This window comes from Apostichopus japonicus, chromosome 16 (assembly GCF_037975245.1).
Source record: "Apostichopus japonicus isolate 1M-3 chromosome 16, ASM3797524v1, whole genome shotgun sequence".
NCBI lineage: Eukaryota > Metazoa > Echinodermata > Holothuroidea > Aspidochirotida > Stichopodidae > Apostichopus > Apostichopus japonicus.
This window is the reverse complement of record NC_092576.1, coordinates 27,793,602-27,809,683: the sequence shown is the minus strand read 5'-3', so window position 1 is coordinate 27,809,683 and position 16,082 is coordinate 27,793,602. Positions and strand designations below refer to the sequence as shown.

The 16,082-nt window shown below is 37.7% G+C and overlaps 1 protein-coding gene across 2 annotated transcripts in view; it reads right to left on the bottom strand.

Annotated features, from left to right (window-relative positions):
• The window catches only part of LOC139983753 (uncharacterized), a 118,221-nt gene extending 103,330 nt beyond the window's left edge, over positions 1 to 14,891 (bottom strand). For both annotated transcript variants that reach the window (XM_071997505.1, XM_071997504.1), the window contains exon 1: positions 14,080 to 14,891. The gene's annotated coding sequence lies outside the window, so the exon portion shown is untranslated. The remainder of the gene's footprint in view (positions 1 to 14,079) is intronic.
• Between the last annotated feature and the right edge of the window lie 1,191 nt (positions 14,892 to 16,082).

Here is a 16,082-nt window from a genome sequence, read left to right as displayed (position 1 = left end):
TCATATGTTTGTGCTCGAGATCATATTTCTGTGCTCCAGATAATATTTCTGTGCTCATGATCATATGTTTGTGCTCGAGATCATATTTATGTGCTCGAGATCATATTTCTGTGCTCCAGATAATATTTCTGTGCTCATGATCATATGTTTGTGCTCCAGATCATATTAATGTGCTCCAGATAATATTTCTGTGCTCATGATCATATGTTTGTGCTCGAGATCATATTTATGTGCTCGAGATCATATTAATGTGCTCGAGATCATATTTATGTGCTCGAGATCATATTAATGTGCTCCAGATAATATTTATGTGCTCATGATCATATGTTTGTGCTCGAGATCATATTTATGTGCTCGAGATCATATTAATGTGCTCGAGATCATATTAATGTGCTCGAGATCATATTTATGTGCTCGAGATCATATTAATGTGCTCGAGATCATATTTATGTGCTCCAGATCATATTTATGTGCTCCAGATCATATTTATGTGCTGGAGATCATATTTACATCCTCGAGATCATATTTATCTTCCGAGATCAAATTTGATTATAATGTGGTAATCAGTCTAATCTTTATGAAATCCATTAAAAGGACTGCTGTCGCTGAATTTAATTTTTGGGAAAATGCACTTTAGTGGCAAATTTCTCTCACGTCCATGTATATCACTGAAATTATTTAGTGCAAAAACTGACAGAGAAATGGATATCAACAACGGTGTTACAGTTTTAGAGTAGAATGGCTAATTGGACAGAACTAGCAGGCTGGGGAGTAATTTATCTGTCTCTTCGAAGTAAGACAAATTAACTATCTATACACAATAAATACAACATTGACATCTATTAATCAGTTTTGTTTTTGTGTAAGAATACAAAGACAAACAACAACAATTAATTTAAACACATTTTTTTTTTTTTTTGCTTTTTGGTTAAATAAATTATTTGCAATTAAACTCCATTATATGTGTATACAATAAGGTTTGTATGCAAAAGGTTAAACAAGGTGTTCTAACAAAGAGCGCACATGGGGGAGGGGAGGGGGAGGGGAGGGGAGGGGAGGGGAGGGGAGGGGAGGGGAGGGGAGGGGAGGGGAGGGGGCATTAAGGGAGAATGTCAAGCTTTCTTTTATGGTTCTTTGTCAAAGTAAATCCTAAGACAATATTTTTTCCATGTTTTATTATTATCTTTATCATTTTTCTTTTTTTCTTTTTTTTTTTTTTGACAGATATGATTGCCCCAAACAAACAATTCCAGACATTGCACAGGTAAGGTTTAGCGAAAAGATTCACCAAATTTACAACAAACCTTACACCAAAGAGATTTTGCACAAGCTCTCTACAGTACGTACTGTACAATGTCATTATGTCAAAGAAGTACTGTACACTTAGAATCTTCCAAATTATCAAATCATATGTTTGACAGCTCAATCAGTATTTCCTTGTTATATGCGAATGTGGAATAGAAACCTGTAGTACTGTATACTGTACGTACAACATGATATCATAAAAGGGTTTCCAAAGGGGGAAAAAAAAAAAGATCACGTTGGAAAAATTCTATGACAAATTACTTTACGAAAGAGAAAGAACTTAGGTGATGGTTTCAGAACTGTTTGAAGGAAAGACTTTGTGAAAATCAGGGAAATATTTTCATAAAGTTGTAAAAATCAGGAATAGGAGGAGGAGGGAGGAAGACTTTGGTGGATGTTTAAAAGCATTGCCAATGGCCTCTGGAATATATAAAATATATAACGATGATGATGCTGCTGTTATTGAAATTAAAATTTAAACTTATTTTGTGGGATTTGATTGGTTAAACAGTACAAAATGCTGGGGAAAGGTGTACTGTCGGCTAACAGGGGAGAGATACCAGCAGGCATAAATAGGGAACATTACTAAGACTAATGCACAAAGGGGGAGGGGAGGGGGGAGGGGGAGGGGGAGGGGGAGGGGGAGGGGGAGGGGGAGGGGGAGGTATAACAATCACCTAGAAGTTGCTCTTCGGGTGTGTTTTCATGAATTTCGGTCTTTCATTTGTTCACTCTCTCTGCGAATGGGCCATTGAAATGTTGCGCAAAGTAGAAAGTACAGGGAAGTAAAGTGCACTGTCACAAGTCCCAATGGGGTAGAGGGTCCCCCCACTAAGATCCCTCCCTGGATGACATATCATTTTAACCCCCTCCCACCCCATGCTCCCCCAGTACAAGAAAAAAAAACCAATGCATAAGATGATGTTGTCTAAGTGTTATTAAAACCGTCATCCATTTAGAAGAAACAAACACAAAAAAAACATCCTGGCCTGTTTCTTTACCGCCCTTATCCTCCCCCCCCCCCCATCCTCCCAGGTTGACCCAAATTTCTAGTTTGTAATGGATGTCACCTGCAGTACCAAATTTTGCATAATTTACCTCCACATGGTCATCTACAGTATTGGCCATTTTTCTCGTTTGGCCTCCAAAATGGTCAGTGGGTTCCCTGAAAGACTTCCTGGGTTTGGTACAGGTATTTACCAAAGACGATTCTTCAACTGCCTCCGAATACGTTCTTGAACAGCCCTGTCCTCACCTACCCCCCCCCTCCCACCCCCTCCACTGCCCCTGCTGCCCCATCTCCAACTGATATAACCCTCTCTAAGGTCATTGCATTACTAGAAATACAGCACTCACACACGAACAGATACACCCATATACAACAACACATTACCCATATTAACACAGTTTACACACTGTGCCTATGGTAAATATATAGTAGTCTGCATTATCTACTATCACACATGTCAACTCCATTGTATACACAATAATTGTTTTAACTCGTCAACACCGTCACGGCACATCATCTTGTTCAAACAGACTATGTCTCGTTCCACAAAAAAAAAAAAAAAAAAAAAAAAAAAAACTCACAACTAGCCGGGTATCATTGTTTACTTACTATAAATACATGCTTCGAAGCTAACAAAAAGCATAAAAGTAGATGCTCCCCCCCTCCCCCATGAACACCACCCCACCCTCCCCCATGCACCCCTCCCCCCATGCACCCCACCCCCCACCAATCCACCTATTTGCAACAATTCCCGATACCAACTAGGCACTGTAAATTACGTTGTATAAAAAAACACGAGAAACCTTTTCCTTCATAATTTTTTTATTAAAGGTGTCCTTGTTAAAATTGCAACCTGCACGCATAAATTAATTTTTGGCGAAGAGTTAGCTTTATAAACAAACCTTCCAATTGTCAACATTTATGCTCAGATTAGTTTGCATGCCACTTCACCGATCTGGTCTCTCTTTTTTTCTTTCTCCTGTTCATTTTTTTTGCTCAAATTTTGTGTTTATTTTTGTCCCCCACACTTAACAAAGGGTAAAGGTATGTTTGTAAAACCAACACATCAGATAATACATATATATACATTGTATCCCATAAAATCTTTTGTGATGGAAATACACATGCCGGGCCTTTGAACAACTGTTGTTGATATGGGCACTATATATACATATGTTTCCTGATTGACTGATATAGTGCAGGCAGGAATCAATATTATTAACCTACAGGTAGCTGTCTAAAACTACCAGGAAAAACCCATGGAAATCCCCGCTAAGAACCGGGGGGGGGGGACAACAGAAACCATATATAACCAAAAACATGTACACACAATGGGTGAGATAGAATACTGTTAATACAACATACATACAATGTGTACAACCTCAAGAGCAGGAAACCCATAAAGGCGGTTTGCGGAACTGCTACTGTACCAGTGATACAGATAAACATGCTGTACAGTATTAACGTGGCAGGAAACCATTCTCAAGACGGCTAAGGAGAACCCCCTTTTTAAACTCAAAATAGGATATTTATCGGGCTGCGACGCTTGGTAGAGACTTTCGGTATCCAAAATATGGACTAGATAGAATCCTTGGCAACAGTTCAGTATGAATAACGCTCGGGAAATACCAGACGAAAAAATGCACAACGTTGGCACTTTGGATGGTAGAATGAGAAGGGGGACATTGACCGAAGGAGGAGGGGGTCATAGAGGGCGAACAGTGCTAAAAGGTTACCTTTTGATTCCAGGCACAGACGACGAGGTGCCGAGGCTGTGGGGAGACAGGTAAACAAGGAGCAAAGTCAATTACAAGGTATCTCTGTCTGTCTATCTATCTGACAACCCTTATCCAGATTATGAATTATCCAGAACATATATTATCCCGATCCCATCCATGTCTTATATTTTGACCAAGGACAAGAGGTGTTGAATATCATCAAAGGGGGCTGACACAACAAAGGATATAATTAACAATAACATTCAGTCGGCCTGAGCGAAGAGATCATTAACTCAAAAATGTGCGTTGTACTGTCCGACTATACATCATCCTACATTGGTACACTTATTTCTTCCCTTCTCCCCCCTACCCCCCCCTCCCCACCCCCAGAATGGTATGAACAGGGACCGACTGATCCCTTTCAAATGACGATAACATCAAGATGCATAAAATACCATCAGCTCTGAAATTCTTGTTTAATACTGTAGTTACGAAAGTTTACGGTATAGAGGGGTTATTGACATTCCATTTTGAATGCGTAAAATAAAGTTCTCAAGACATTAATCTCTTAAATACGATAAAACAACATCACTCAACATTACGTTTAACACCATACAGTAGCTACTCAACGTTACATTAAATACCGTACAGTAGCTACTCAACACATCACTCAACATTACATTGAATACCGTACAGTAGCTACTCAACACATCACTCAACATTACATTAAATACCGTACAGTAGCTAGTCAACGTTAGGTTTAATACCGTACAGTAGCTACTCACCATTACTCAACATTTCATTAAATACAGTACAGTAGCTACTCAACATATCACTCAACATTACGTTTAATACCATACAAAAGCCACTCAACGTTTCTCTACAAAGCAAAACCAGAAGTGCAACAGCAGGTACAGTATGATGTATTGCACTGTAACATGTCATCACTTACAAAGTATGGCACTGTAGTTTCATATCTACACTTTGTTCAAAAAACGACCTACTTAACAAGCTCCCCTTCAAATAACGATTCCACTTTTCCTTTTTATTAACAGAATAAAGAGAGATGCTGGTAAAATAGTTAATACTAACTGGATCATAACACAACGATACTACGGAAGTACGGCCCATTGTGTTCATACTGACAGACTTGTGTGCCGCAGTGCAGTTAAAAGTGAATGATTTGCATAAAGAGTACAAGTACTGTACTGTAGAAAGTAATGTTAGGCAAACCTATTAAACTTACACATGGTCTGACAATCTTGTCGCTCTTGTCTAGGATGACCTTTTGACAGCGAAACAAATTTCACCTCGATATGCTTTGCTATGGTTCATTTAAACCATAGACATTGCATTCTGGATCCATACATTTTTTTTTTTTTTTTTTTTTAAATATAACTTTCTCATGACATATATAAATACAGAAAACAAGATTAAACTGAAATTATTTAACACCAAAAAATATATTTCAACCTCATCGGTAAAGTAAAATTTACTGTGATACTCTTATCAATTAAAATTATATCCAAAAACTATATTTCAAAACTATTAAGACCACGACTGCCAATATCTCTTCCAAATATTTTCTTTCATGTTCTGCTTAAAAATATCATATTTCAATTTTCAAATAATATTTTAAATACTCTACTAAGGAATGCACTGATGGTACTTGTGTGTATTTATGTGGAACTTGTGTGCAAAATACTTGGGTATCACTATGCAGAGTAAGGTAAGGAAGGAAGTGAAGAAAATTCATGGTGTCCATTAAATTAAGATATTTTAAGCAGTGGACATTTTGCCATATATTAGAGGACTTATATTTCTATATCCTAAGGCCTGTTTTATAATTGGGTAATTGTACATACCAGCCATTTCTACACATTATAAATCCTTAATCCACCTCCCTTTCCCCCTCTCCCTCCTCCCCACTCCTCAGCCATCTCTCCCCTCCTCCACTCCTCAGTCCCCTCCCACCTCTCCACCTCATTCCCCCTCTATTTACTCTTTACTTTTTACCTTTCATATTTCTTATTTCTTTAAGTAAAAGCAAGAACAATTCCAAGTTAACTTTTCTTTCGAGTGTTCTAGCTAGTACTGTATCAAAATTCAATATGTAGGTCATCTTTTAAAGGTCATCAGCATTGCCCACACCCCCCTCACCTCCCCCTCCCCTCCCCTATCTCCTCCCCCACCCTCCCCTATCCCTCTTCACCCCTTACCCCTCCCCAGTATGCTAGAAAGTCAAATACAGGTCACTGGTGCTAAGATTTCAAGAAGCATTTTATTGCGACCCTCAAAACCCTTTTGCTTTCATTCGCTGCTCGACGATCTGACACGTCTCACTGGTCACTCCTCATTATCTGAGAATAATTTGGAGAGAGTTAGAATGTCCAGGAAATGACATTTGAAAACTGTTTGCAATTCTTAACAGGCTATATTTGAGGGGGTGGGGCGGGGGAGCAATTCACTGATGACCATTGGCAAGTATACAACAATCCAACGTAGCACATACAGCAAAAATAAAACATTAAGGTTCGCTGTTGCACAAGTCTACGGTAAAGTTAACTTCCTACGTATCCATGAAAAAAAAATCTTAGCAATTAAACAGAGCTCTACCAAATTACCCAACCCCCCCACCCCCACCCCCGACCCTACCAACCCTTTTTAGATATGAACAAAAAACAACTTGTTTCCAACCGAGCTAAAAAAAAATAATATATTTGAGGGGGGAAATAAAAAAGAAATTGCCAAATTTTGTATATAACTTTTCACCATCTGATTCTACCAACCTCCTTCTCCCTCCTACTTATTAAATGGATTAATCCAAACTGTCAATCACTTTCACACTTCAACATAAGCAGCTTTATTAACTGACAGCCTCTTCCACTTATGCTTAGGGAGATCACAACAACCTGTACATACTGTACTGTACTGTACTGTACAGTACAGTACATACAATAGGGTTTTTAAGGTATCAAATTTGCCTGTTTCCAGTTCACTTGACACATCAGATGTCACAACTCAACTGTACTGCAAATATGTATGGTTAACTGGAGAAAAAAAAATATATTTTTAAGCAATATCCTCCTCCTCGCACAACAAACAATTTGGCGTTGATAAATTCTTAGCTGACTAATCTCGTCTAGAGAAGTCTTGTTGGCGGTTTTAACCGTTTTATATCTGTCACGAAGACTAAACCGGGAATCCACCGTACAGCGACGAGAATCAAATATGATGATGTGTACGGAGAACTTCGGTGGGTTTTCATTTTGGGAACTGGCCTTCTTTCTTTCTTTTTTTCGGTTTCTGGGAACGGGGAAAAGAAATTGAGGGAATATTTGGTGATGTGGCTGATAGTCAGGTCTATGAAGATGTAAGACTGTGGTCAAAACCACAGTATGAGTGTTGAGCAATAGTCTTACAGCTTGCGTGTTTAATTTTTGCAACTAACTGGGTGTTTGAGTTTACTGGACTTGATGGGGCTTATTAGTAAACTAACAGGTTTATTAACTAACAAGTTTACAACCCCACCAATAGTAAAATGTCACCCGGACTCAATTAACTACTTCTGTTACAATAAAGCTGCTGCACGGTATACGTTACTGTGTACAGTACAACATACTGTATCTTGCCACAGATATATGTAAAGTGCAATCACCTGTCAGATTCTGTATACTCAAGTGCTGTAACCTGCCAGCTGTGTTTGATAAAAAAAAATTACAGAAATTCCACGATTGAAAAAATTGACGGTAGCGTTAAATAATGTCACTAAATTAAAGGCATCGAAGATTCCTCCTGCAATTCATGTACATGTGTACATGTTCACTAATACTGCTGTGAGATGTTCCTGTTTCTCCAGCGAGGTCTAATTACAAGTTCAACCGTAGCTGTTTTACCAGGATGGATGCAATCTGCTGGTCTACCTTCCACCATGGCTTCGTCATAGGTGTACTACATGTACTCTTATGATTTAAAGTGTGAACACCTTAACTGTACGATCTGTCAATGCAGAGCTACTGTGCATTCAGTACTTAAATCATTTAATTAATTGTGAAAAGAACACTACCGGTACTAACGAGACACTATGGTTACATTCTAATCCACATTTATGTACAGTAAGTCAACTGTTCTGGTTACGAGCGTTATCTGTGTATCTCTAACTCAGGGTCATTTCTGTGAACAATTCGTTTAATCGGTATGTCTGTATACTGTAGGGAGGAGGGAGGCCTTATATGTCATTCACATAATGTATGTAACTGGACATTACCACATGTACCTGAGTAGTGTCCATAATTCAGAACATATGGGAGAGGGGAGAGGGAGGGGAGGGGAGCGGAGTGGAGGGGTGGGGGAGGGGAGGAGGGGGAGGGGGATGGGGAGTGGAATGGAGTGGAGGGGAGGGGAGGGGAGGGGAGGGGGGAGATGACTTTTCCCACTGGTCCCCACTTAATATTGTCACACTGGCTTGCCCTTGCAGGCTTCCACATTTATCCTGCAGTAGGGGTTGTACAATTTATCGTCCTGGGATGGTTTAGTGTACAAACATTCACATCCATGACCGTGCAGTACTTACGAGACGGCTGTCTTTATTAAAGCAGATCTCTGTTTATTCTCGGTTCTACCAAGCACTTTGTTGACAAACTGTCTACATAAAGTCTGTCTTCCCTTTTGTGTGATCACCTGATAACAGATGATAAGGGTAACAACATTACGAGTACCGTAAACATACAACAACAAATCACAGCACAAACAGTACTGTAGTACTATTAGTAGCAGTAGTAGTATTGGTAGTGGTAGTGGTGGTAGTATTGGTAGGATTGGTAGCAGTAGTAGTAGTTGTATAGTAGTAGTGGTAGTGGTACAGTAGTATTAGTACTGCTAGTGGTAGTTGTAGTAGTAGTATTGTAGTAGTAGTGGTATTAGAAGAGATCAATTTGCATATCTGGGCTTAAGGTAAACTAGTTAGTAGTAGTATTAGTAGTGGTAGTAGTGTAGTAGCACTTGGTAGTATTGGTAGTGGTAGTAGTGGTAGAAGTAGAGGTATTGGTAGTGATAATGGTAGTAGTGGTAGTATTGGTAGTGGTAGTGATAGTGGTAATAGTGGTAGTATTGGTAGAGGTAGTAGTATTGGTAGTGGTAGTAGTGGAAGTATTGGTAGTGGTAGTGGTACTAGCAGTAGCAGTAGTGGTAGTGGTACAGTAGTATTAGTAGTGGTAGTGGTAGTTGTAGTAGTACTGTAGTAGTAGTAGTATTAGTGGTATTGGTAGTGGTAGTGATAGTGGTAGTGGTAGTGGTAGTGATAGTGGTAGTAGTGTTATTGGTAGTAGTGGTAGTAATAGTGGTATTGGTAGTGTTGGTGGTAGTAGTGGTAGTATTGGTAGTGGAAGTGGTGGCAATAGTGGTAGCGGTCCTTCAAGGAAGACAGGAATTTTCTGCATATGTTTATAGATCGTTCAAAACCGAGTTCTATCTAGAGCTGTCCAGGTTTGCATATAATTTCGGGGAATAATTTATCCGGTATTATTCGGCATCGCCAAATGCATAGATGCAGAAATGTGCAAACTGCTATAAAAGTGTAAAGATACTGTATATCATGCATAGCACTCATTGTACTGTATGTCATGAAGCAGTCAGATTTTAAAATATATGAGGAAGAAACATTCAGAGCCATTCAAAACTGATACACAAAATATAATAATAATAATTTATTTTATAAAGCGTAAAATCCACAAAAGTGTTCTAAAACGCTATGTACTGTAACAGTAAAAAAAATATATGACACAAATATTGGATATTAAATTACTTCCTGACTGCTATATATATTAATATACAACTTTTTTTAAGTCTTGAGAAATGAAACCTTAAACAGCTGAGGTAAACCAATTAAAGTGACTGGACTATATAGTCTAACACATTATAGGTCATTAGGTCAGTTCCTGGATGAAACAGGAAACGCCATGGGAAAGCATATATAAGACTTTTATGGCCTTGAATTACATGCTTTATAATACAACATGTTACAAATTTCTCAAGGACAAATGCTGTAATACATGGGATGCTCTGTACTTCGTAGAGAAACTAAACTTGTTTAAAAGAATATGTTTTGATCAAGTGAATTACACTTTAAATGAAAACAAAATACTGTATTAAAATAGTTAGCATTATAAGGCCAGTAATGAGGAGTTGATGTCATTGTCTACTAAGCCTTAAAGGAGCGTTCCAGAGGTTAAAATTACAGTATATATTAAAGTAAACATCTTGAATTTGGAGTAGCCGTAGATACAGTACCTATTACCGGTAAATTGTTCAATCAATGTTTTTTTTCTTTTATTCATATAGAGTATTAACATAACAAAGGGCAGGACTACAGTAGTTAGTGTAAAAGATTCTTTTTCCTTGTATTATGAACATGAAATTTATGCAAAGTAACTGTTCATTGGTATGCGTAGCTGGTCATTATGATCATCAAGCATGTTTCTTTGTTGTGCTAGGCATTCTCTTTTGTTTGTTTAAAAGCAGGAATCCGTTACTGTATGTTTTGTTTTTATTGACTGTATGTATTGGATGTATCATATTGTACGTATATATACATATTGTATGTATTGTAAGTTTACTGTGTGTTTTTTCCTATACAGTATAGGTCTTGACTCTTGAGTTATTTAGACCTTAGGTACAGTACAGTATCTCCCTTTTAATATCCATCCAAATATCCATCCAAGTATCCTTCATGAGACATTGTGTAAATCAAGGTATTCACATTTTAACCTCTGCTGACCTCACATGTATGACCTTTCACCTCCAGTAACCGCATACGCCAAGGAATAATTTTACCTGGTATCTCATCGCAAAATGCTATGCAAAATGGGCAAAATGCTATTGCATGTGCAAAAATGTTTGTATACCAGGTTTTGTATACATGTACTGTACACAGCGAGGAACAACATTATTTTATAATGAGACAAAGGTCAGAGCCCCAAAAACTACTACGCAAAATTTGAACCTTAAATCAATCTTCCAGGCTGTGAGCCCTCATCTACATACAGTACATACTACTGTAGTGTGAGATCCATCCTAGCATCCCTTCCTGAGCTAGTATATAATATGTACAAATAAATGACCTTTGAACCCAAATAAAAACCACTTCTGTTGACTTGACCTGCCCAACAAGGGTCATGATGCACGTGTACACAAAACTTGGGATCCATCCAATATTCCATTACCTATGTCATGACATCATACAAAATTCTCAAATTTTAGCCTCCGTCGACCTACCAAATATGTACAAATAAATGACATTTGAACACAAATTAAAACCACTAATGTAGACTTGACCTATCCAACAAGGGTCATGATGCACATGTACACAAAACTTGAGATCCATCCAATATTCCATTACCGATGTCATAAAAAAAAAAAACAAGGTTTTCAAATTTTAGTCTCCGTCGACCTAACTGTACAGTTAGTACAGTACCGAATATAAAATACAATTATCGAGCTAATTTCCTCGAGATACCAGGTTTTTACAAAGTGTAGTACAGTAACAAGTCTCAAGTACACCTACTACCGCTGCTGCTACTGCTGTAGCAGTATTGTTATACACTGACTTTCCACAATCAATTCTAGTACAAACTAATTTTCCAAACGCATGGTTGATTTTTGTCTCCTCTTTAATTTTTTCCTTCTTTTCCCACAGACATGCAGTGGCTTTGTCAAGTTGTGATTCCTTTGTACACATGTATCACATTCCAATCAAGTAAAGAGCTTTGTGTTGATGGACTCAACGTCATATCATGACCTGTATTCACTCCGTAATGTACGTCACCCCGACTTCCACTTTTCTCTCGTTACAGTGTCTTGTCCGTCGTCAACGTCGTTGCATACTGTAGGTCTTTAACATTTCTAGCACAGCACAGTATATCTTAATGCAGACGATACCTACTACAAAATACTACTACAAAATTCTACAAGATTCAGAATAAAGTAACTACAATAGGTTTGAGTCCCTGTCCAAGGTTTTTTTTATCACTTGTACATGGGGGGGGGGGTTTACACAGGTTTCATACTGTACATGTTTTGTTTTTTTACACAGGCTTATAACTGAGCACTTCACAATTTCAGCGATATAAACAGATGGTTAGGCTAGATTTCCCCATTGACTTAGTGTGGTGTTAGGCTACCATGTGGAAGAAATTGAAAGAATTCTCACAATTATTATTTTATCATTCGTTTATTACATAGAAGGAAAGACTGACAGGAATTTTATGAGATGTTACCAATGGATTAAAGACGGGATAGCGAAAAAAATAATAATCGCAAGTGGCTTTTTATTAAACATATATATATGTTCCAAATGCGATCAAATTGCAGGAATCGCGCAATCATGCGGCTAATGCCAACCCTGGGCCTACATAATAGATAGTACTTAGTAAAAAACTGTTTAAGAGCAAAATTGGATATTTATATGGTCTAATCCAATAGAGGTGGAGAGTAAACATTTAAGCAGCGGCAATGTTAGTAGTGATGTTAATTAATATTAAGTTTTTAACAAGTTAAAGAAAGAAACAAAAGCAAATAGAAATTATTGAGAAAGATTTTATACCTTATCTTACACCTACCTATTTGAACATGAAAACATTGTCAGTGGAGAATATAATTCATTGAGTATAGCATCCAATATGTAACACTTGAAAATCGCGATACCTGCGGGTAAACAATTTTTTTCGGGTACCAGTATACCCAACGGGTAACGGCTCTCTGGTACCCGGTTCCCAATTTTTAGACCTGTGGAAACACTATTACATGGTGGCTGTGTCATTCCGCCATCGGTGTATTTCGTCATAGAAAACATTGTGCTCTTTCCGCCATAGAAAAAGTGCCATTCCGCCATGTTACTTCGATGGCCGTAAAGCACTTTCATATGGCGGAAAGAGCACATTATTGTGGGTGCACTGTATGCCTATATGCACTGTCTATATTGCTTTGCTTCACACTGTCTACCTAGGCCCGCAAAATCCACAAAATCAGTCATTTAAATCAACAATCAGAATCGGTCTTTTCAATAAACAGTCAACCTAACTTACAGTAATTCAATTTATTCAACCAACTAGATATATTTGAAAACAGTGTATCAACTCTTACGAACTTACAATTGAAACATTTCAATCAACATGTACATTAAAGACTGTGTATCTATTCCCCAATCTTGTTTTAACTACAATTCAGTCTATCCAGCAAACCGTCACATTTGATGACGGTGTACCTATCCTTCCATGCGAATCAAAAAAAGTTTTAACGATACATTACTGGGTAAAATCCATTCCTAAAATGTACCTTTCTGCCACAGGTTTCGAGCCTTTCCGCCATGGCGGAAAGGATGGAAACCTATGGCGGAATGGTATGGCGGTATATACCTATGGCGGAATGGCACTGGAACCCTATTACATACATTATTGTCACAAAAAAAAACATGCTTTTCTCCAAAGTCAGAAATATGAACATATCGTATGTATGTATGTATGCAACAATCAACTCGTAAAATCACACCTACAGTATGCACTGAACTTTCTTTGAGTTTTTGAGTGACTTGTAAAAGGAGCCTATTGGTTGACTGGCATACACAGAAATTATAGCTTAGGCTATCCAACAACATAGAAGCTATTTCATGTGGGATGAAAAGCATATACATGTGAAGAAAGTGAGTGATATCCCAATGAAAATAATACTAACTTAATAAGCATCGGCTAGCAATTAGCGCGTAGGACCAAGCCTTAACTTTATATGGGTTTTCTTTGAATTTTCAACTAAGTAAAGTACAACTACAAGTTCCTGCGTGTCCATGGTCTCGGAAAACAGTGTACTGTTAACCTACAATCTTCTGGAATTTGAGACAGTTAAATCACAAGACTGATGTACAAATGCTAAAACAGTATGTACATTACTGGGAAATAAGATCAACTAATTTGTTAGGCTGCAAGTACAAGCACAAGTACAGTAGGCTTACTGTAAGCCCCCAAGATGTAACATAAGCCTAATGTTAGCCTAACTTACCTTGAATTGATAGGCCACAAAATTCGGGTGATCAAACAGTTCACTATGGTTATCTTCCCACCGAAAAATAATGGGTATCCCCAAGTTAGAATCACCAGAGGCAATAATATAATTCCAATTTCCAAATCAATGAAAGGCTTAGAGATACACTGGACTGTATAAGTTACCCTCAGTTATACACTATTCAGTTACTACAGTACACAGTGTAGGCTAGGTCTGTCTGTACAGTAAGCGTCCAACTTCTCTCCGTATGGAATACTGTGTAGTAAGCTATTACTAGTATACACACAACAAATCAAAAAGCTTCACCTATCACTTCGGTAGGCACTGATTTCGAAATAGTAAATCGTAGCTATATCACTTCAAAGGTATTTCTGATCCACATTACTCCCAACACCAGTTGGGTAGAAAGTTCTCAAATACACCATGATTTCATTTACATTGTTATCTCCTCCATATAATCCGAAAAGTAACGTTGAAGAAATGATCACTGTGCCAGGACTTCTTGACTTCGGCATTCATCACTTTTTATCTTCATTGCTACAACTGTGTGGGATGGTGCAACACAGCGTTTCAGTGTCAAAATGCCTTGCAGATAACTAAACGGAATTATGCGTTCTTACGATAAAATACCAACCACTTATTTTTAGACAATAATGATGAAATGAGAAAACTTTTTGAATTTATAATAGCAGTTTTTGTATTTTCTAAAGGACTTCCATATTACAGGACTCAGAAAAATATATGAAATCTGCCAGAATTTGATTCTGTTCACTAAGTTAACAGACTAAACAGTGTCAACAATGACTTTGCAATATAATGCGCTGTGTATAGTATCCACTACCCGTTTGAATGCGCTGATACTGTGTATTGTAATTGTGGGTAAGTACCTACTGTGTATATGTGGTACGTTATGTATGTACGTAACTGCACCGAGGTAGTACAGACCATAAATATATCTATAGCTTCGGCTTATACACACACACACAGCCATAACACACATAACGTGAAATTCTTTGACACCTCCTTTTGTGATATGCGAGGAAATTACACACATTAAATTTTGTTAATTAAGGACGTTGCAGTTTGATTCCCTTTCCATTATTTACGTCTCAGAAATACCTTAAGCGTCTAGATCGTTGGTTTGAGGAACATAAGGTAATTATCAATCAAATGAAGAAGGAATTCCTAGGATTGGTTAGCAGGGACTATAATCGTCGATCGGAAGTGCAGATAAACTGGGCTTCTAAGGTTTTGCAGTCACTGCGGTGACACCTTTTGTGCAAACGAACTGCAATGTTTGTTGTTGTGCTGATCAAGGACGAATAAATGACCAATGGGTAGAACGTTTTGTATCAATGGAGTTCTCTCGGTTTATAGTGTACACAGACGGGCGCATATTAATTATTGGAAAGTTGCGTACAAACGGGCAGAAAAAGACAAGGAATAAGATTGTCGGTTAGGTTTTTTCGTGGCGTAAAATTAACATTCATTCATAATTAGACATCACATGCAGCTCTAACTACAAGCAAGATGGCTTCTTTTGCGAAGTGATACAACACTTCCATTAAAATGATGCCTAAAGGCAATTCGCAAGTGCCCCAACAAAATTGGTAAGTGGAAAGGGAGAAGGGGCTTGATGAAATCAGTTTTCTCGCCGAGGTCAGCTAAGTGCAAGATATGTTTTGCAGTAGCTATAAGTGTGGGAATTAAAGATTAATTATAGATTCCGCGCGATGGGTTATAATAATGGAAACGGGTAGATGATGTATAATTGTATACACACACACTATATATATATATATATATATATATATATATATATATATATATATATATATATATATTAATGTGCTGATTATATATATATATATATATATATATATAACCTTCGTCAGCAATACTTGGCAGTGAAATGAAAAGTACAACATGTATGTAACTGACAACTATATAGCTCATGCAGGCAGTTGATGATTTAACGATTACAGGATTTATCATAATTG